Source organism: Zosterops lateralis (assembly GCF_965231275.1).
Source record: "Zosterops lateralis genome assembly, chromosome: 1".
Classification (NCBI taxonomy): domain Eukaryota; kingdom Metazoa; phylum Chordata; class Aves; order Passeriformes; family Zosteropidae; genus Zosterops; species Zosterops lateralis.
The window spans coordinates 5,822,902-5,828,384 of NC_139762.1; the positions used below are offsets into that span (position 1 = coordinate 5,822,902).

Genomic DNA, 5,483 nt, shown 5'->3' on the forward strand with positions numbered 1-5,483 from the left:
GGTACAGAGGCAATGCCACACTCCTGCACTGAGGCCATTCCAGGCTGGCATTCCTGCACTGTACTGACATAACTCTGCATCTTTTCCTTTTGCTTCATAGGTGAGCCTGCAGGGATCAGACCTTTCCTCCCCTGTGATTTTCAGGGCACCAAACATATTCTGACAGACACTCAAGGGTCCTGTTTTCATTTAGGTCTGGAGGAAGCCGCGTTGTCCTTGCACAAAAGAAGCACCAGGGCATGGATTAAACCCTCTCAAGAGACGGGAGTTTTCCAAACTGCCTCATAAAGGGAGCAGCACGTAGTGAGAGAGAAAGCTCCTTTGTTTTGGATAGCAGCTGTAATCTCCACATCAAGCACGTTGGAATTCGTAAGTGGCCATTTAGCCATATTCTGACAGCAGAACAAGGAACCTCGGGGCGGCAGCCAGGCCTATTTATAGAGAGGAGGTTTGAGGTAATATCCTCACCTTGGATGCACTGTCTCCACTTAAGAGCCCAGCTTATGAGGGAAAGTGATGCCAGACAGGGCAGCCAGCAAGGAAGGAAAAGAGTCACAGCTCACTCTGCCTGGCTTGCTCTGCAGCAGAGCAAATTATGTTTTACAGCAACAATAGAATTCTCTGAAAACTCAGTTTCTTCCCAGGCCTAACAAGAAAAGGAATGGCAGAAGACAAACAGCTGGAGAGAGTTCCCCAGGCCAAACCTGCACAAGCTTATCAAGTTAATGTATCACTGTTGTCACAGCACAGCAGCATTGGGAAATCATGAGCTGCCCAGGAGGTCAGAGATCTGCCCACAAAATGTGCTGACCTTTCTCTTGTTGACGTTACTGATGACACCCAATGGTTTAGGAAAGCTCGTGGGGCACTCACTGAGTGTCACCATGAATCGGGGCTGTCCCCCAGACTGCGTCAAGTATCAATGAGCCCTCTGAGGCCAAGGCATTTGTGAGGCTCAAGCAGTGCCAGCTTAGTTGTCCCCTACAGATGGATGGACTGGGACACATGTCCAGGTGAAATCACAGGGCTGGTCTGGGGCACCTGAGAAATGTGGATTTTTCCAGACAAACAGGAATGGGGAACCCATGGAAAGCATGAGAAGGGGAGAGGACACCAAGGTGGTGGTGAGGCACCTTTGGTTAGCAGAGATCTCTGAAAGGCTCTACTCAGAATAACAGGATGTAGATGTGATAATTCAAGGGCAAAGCGTGGCTGGAAATAAGGCATGGTGGGATGAGATTCAGCTCACAGACAAAAAAAAAAAAAAAAAAAAAAAAAAAAAAAAAAAAAAAATCTAAATGTAGCCATTTCATTTAAATTTATTTCTGCACTACTACAGGTGCTGCCTGGATAGGGATTCCACTGGTCCCAGGTGAGTGGTTACCTTCAGGTATATTGCATATGAGGTCTTTATTCAACACTGATTTTTCCAAAGGAAGGATGTTCCTTTATGCTGGCTCTTGACACCATGCCAAGGCACCTTGAACCTTTAGGTCATACCTGTAATTAACCTGGTCTACTTTTGAAGCTCCTCCTCCATGGAAGTAAGGTGATTTTCCAGTCAGGGAACAAGTATTTTATTAGTAAGGTAAGGAAAAGAAGAATATGTATAGGAATACGTATTTATAGGAGTATCAATTCTAACTGTCAAAGTTGCTCTAAGGAGATTTAAGAAGTTCCCAACAGCACATGGGAATAGGGGGAATACCCCTCTGAGACACCTCTGAGTTCTTCTGCTCTCCTCGAAATTAAAGTTGCTGCTGCAGGGACAGCTGAAAAAATCCTGGTGTGGGAAAGCAGGAGAAGCTGGCAGGTATCCAGGACCAGCTTCTGCCATGGGAGGAGTGTCCTGCTTTCCAGCAGATGTTTGGCTTTTACAGCTCCTAAACCCAGTTCCTTTATCTTCCTAGGACATCTCCAGCTACTCCTTTACTGCCTGAATTAAACAGAAGCAGGGATTGAACTGGGAGTATGGAAGTTGTCTAATGTGCACACAAAAAGCAGGAGATTGAGGAGAAAATCCACATGCATGTACACACACATGTGGGCACACTACATGCACATTGAGCTGCTAAAAATGGCCAGCTTCCTAAGGCTGATATCAATTACAGGCCAAAAAAGTTAAAAGAAATAATTTAAGGGAAAATGTGACTGATAATTACAAGTTCAGTGAAGCATATTTTGCCTCTTCCCCAAAATGCATATGCACGACCTATAGGGTAATGTCTGGGTCACCACTGACAGAGTCAAAGAAAGTCAGAGGAATGAATAGGTTATTTCAACAATAAGTAAAAAAGAGGAGTAAGAAACTGTAATATATTGATAAAGGAGGCAAAAGGACAGAGGGAAGAATTGTTCAGTGACTACCTCTGTGCTGTATTGGTGAAACAGCCCAGTGACAGAGTCTTATTGTGTGTTGAAAATTAAATACCTCCGCTCCACCAATACTTGTTGTGGTCATTAGGCAGCAAGTGACTCAAGCTAAATGGATAACTTGAACCCCAGGATTTTCACCAAGCTACCCGAGGGCTATTAGTATTGAATTTCATTATTTCCAGAGTGTCTGCGAGTTACAATTGGAGACTGTATCAATTCTAGCACAATAATAAACCGCTGATAAGTACATCAGTTCAAATGTACCAGATTAATAAAGACACTAATGTAGTCAATACCAATCAGCACTGGTTCATGGAAAGGAGATCCTGTCAAAGTAAACTTACCTTTTCCCTGTTGGTAGGGACAACAGTGCTAATAGAGTTGGCACTTTATAAAGGTATCAGTAGCACAAGGTATTTTAAGCTGATTAAATCCACTTGGCATACGTAAAATCTGTTAAGAACTGGACATTTGATAGATCTCAAACTCTAATTGCAACAGGAGACAGTTCATTGAGCTCCTGTGCTTCCAGTGGTGTTTTGCAGAGTTGTTTGGGTCTTATACTTCAACCTCTTTTACTGATATTCTAGAGGAAAACATGTTATTACTGTCTGCAACTGATGGGGAAATCTGGGAACTGCCAAAGAAAGAAGAGATTGGGGCAGTGGCACCCTGGATTGGTTGCTGTGCTCATTGCAGGGAATCAATATTTAATATATATTGTACATCTATCTTTTGAGCAATGAAGATTTTCTGTTCACATTTGCTGTGCAGCACAGCGTCCCAGGAAGCAAAAATTTTGGAGAATACCTTCCTTTAGAGGGCAAATTGAAGAAATGTTAATGAATTGGAAGGAAGTCACGGGACTGATGACAGGATTTAAATATATATCTGGCTTGCACTGAAAGGATTAAAGGGCCCTCAGGATGTGTAGGAAAGCAAGGAAACAGCTAAGAGGTGGCTTGATTCTGGCAGGACATCAAAAGATGTAGAAGGATATTCTGACATGGGCATAATAAGATTTGACATCAAAAAAATTGAGATGGACAAATTTGTATTAGAAACAATATTAATTTATTTGCTTGTTTATTTTTCCAACAATAAGAACTGTCAATCCCAAAAAACTTTTTCTAAGGTTTGTATTTGATTTTCCATCTATAAAATTATTTTTTAAATGACATGTGTTTCTTTTTTTTTTTTCTAAATTATATACAGTTAAGTGATAAACCTAAGAATTATTTTCTCCAGGCCATACAATGAATAAACCTATACGAAATGTAAATCTATTAGGTTTATATTTGCCCAGATTCCAGAAGATATCTAAGGGACTAGGAAGTAGCCTATTCTGACTCTTGGACTCTTGGAAAGCCAGGATTGAATGATCACCTGATGGAAAATTCACAGCTAAATCAGTTCTTCTGCAGGTCAGTCTTTATCTGCCAGGTCATGGACATTGTCTCCACTGTGTTTCGTCATTTTGCCTTTCAGGTTCTGCAGGATTTACTTGAATTCCACGGTGTGCCTGAACCCCTGGATGTGCTCATCCAAATGGAAAAATAGAGGAAATAAATCTGGAGTATTTCTGCCGTGTCCTCTAGTCTGGCACTTCTGAGTCATCACTTAATGACATATTTAATCACAATAATGTTTTCCCTAGTCCTGGTGAGACTTATTTGTGTGCTTAACTTTATACTTTACCAGGCTGACCTACTATTTAATGTAAACCAGGAACAACCTGGAACTTCCTCCCTCTGAGCTCAGATAAATTTATCTCCTAATGCCTTAATGGTTACTGTGTCACATGCAAGAGCAGAACATGATAGCTGGATTTTTTTAATTAATTAGTTTGTCAAGCTTATTTTAACAAGGAGAAACCCGAGCCTAAGTTTGCCTGTCAAGCAAAAAATACTATGGCTAGGTAGATTTTCCAAAGCATGAAATTCAAGAGGAGTTAAGTTTCCTTTTGTGTCTTTGAAGAACTCTCCTTCGTGTCCAAGAGCTTCATCTTGGCTGAAATGCTCCAGGCACTTCCCCACAGCCATTCCTGGGATGTTTGGCTGTTTCCAGGAGGCCCAATGACCAAAGGACTCCCATGGTGTCAAAATGTCACGGTGCTTATTGCAGCATCCCCAAGGTCCATCCCCATTCTGTTTCCCCCCCCCATATTTAAAGACTCAGTCACAGAAATGCCTTTGGCTACACACTGGGAATCAGACCACAGCATGATGACTCTGACCTATTTTCCTGTCACAGCACATGTCTGCTTGACAGCACTGCCTCGAGAGCCCTGGAGTTTTCCAGGCAGCAAGGACAGTGGATACTGACAGTAGACATTGAGAGTGGCCTTCCCAGCCTCTTCAGTCAGTCCCAAATAAGATTTGAATACAAGCTGCTGTGGTTTTAATTAGGTGAGCAGGGTCTGGGCAGCTTGCATGTGATACCCATAGAAAACATTTTATTTTCTCATTCTCAGCAGTGATTCCCAACAAAGCTGCTTTGCTGCTGGAGAAAAGGGAAATTCTCCACGTCACCAGAGCATCCCAGGATCCAAAGATGAAGGGGAACCTATTGCAATACCAGCTCAGATGTTTTTGGAATGAAGCTCAGCTGAATGGTACAAAAAAATAGATATTTATATTTACTAGTGAAAGTAATTTTATTAAATAGGTGACTCATTATGGGCAGATGATGCAAACAAACTTACATGAAAATGCTAAAGAAAAAGTCAAGAAACACCTTATGAGAGATTTATCATGGAATCATCTCCTGGTTTGGGTTGGAAGGGACCTTAAAGGTCATCTACTTCCAACCCCCTGCCATGGCAGGGACACCTTCCACTATCCCAGGTTACTCCAAATCCCATCCAGCCTTAGACACTTCCATGGATGGGGCAGCCACAGCTTCTCTGGGCAACCTGTGCCAGTGTCTCATCACCCTCACAGAGAAGAATTTATTCCAGAAAGCCAAACTAAACCTACTTTCTTAGTTTTAATTCTTCCACTGCTGCTGCTGGGGAGGATTATAATTTGCTTTACAATCTCAATGAGCCTTGCCTTGTATATGTGCCCTAAAACCTTCTATTGTCCTTCTGAGAGGGCATTTTCAAT

The 5,483-nt window shown here is 42.3% G+C and overlaps 1 long non-coding RNA gene across 1 annotated transcript; it reads left to right on the top strand.

The window, feature by feature from the left end:
* Positions 1-937: 937 nt before the first annotated feature.
* Positions 938-3,953, top strand: LOC310918012. Its single transcript, XR_014591541.1, has 3 exons — positions 938-1,013; positions 1,340-1,372; positions 3,865-3,953. It is a non-coding gene; the product is annotated as an uncharacterized lncRNA (long non-coding RNA).
* The last annotated feature ends 1,530 nt before the right edge of the window (positions 3,954-5,483 follow it).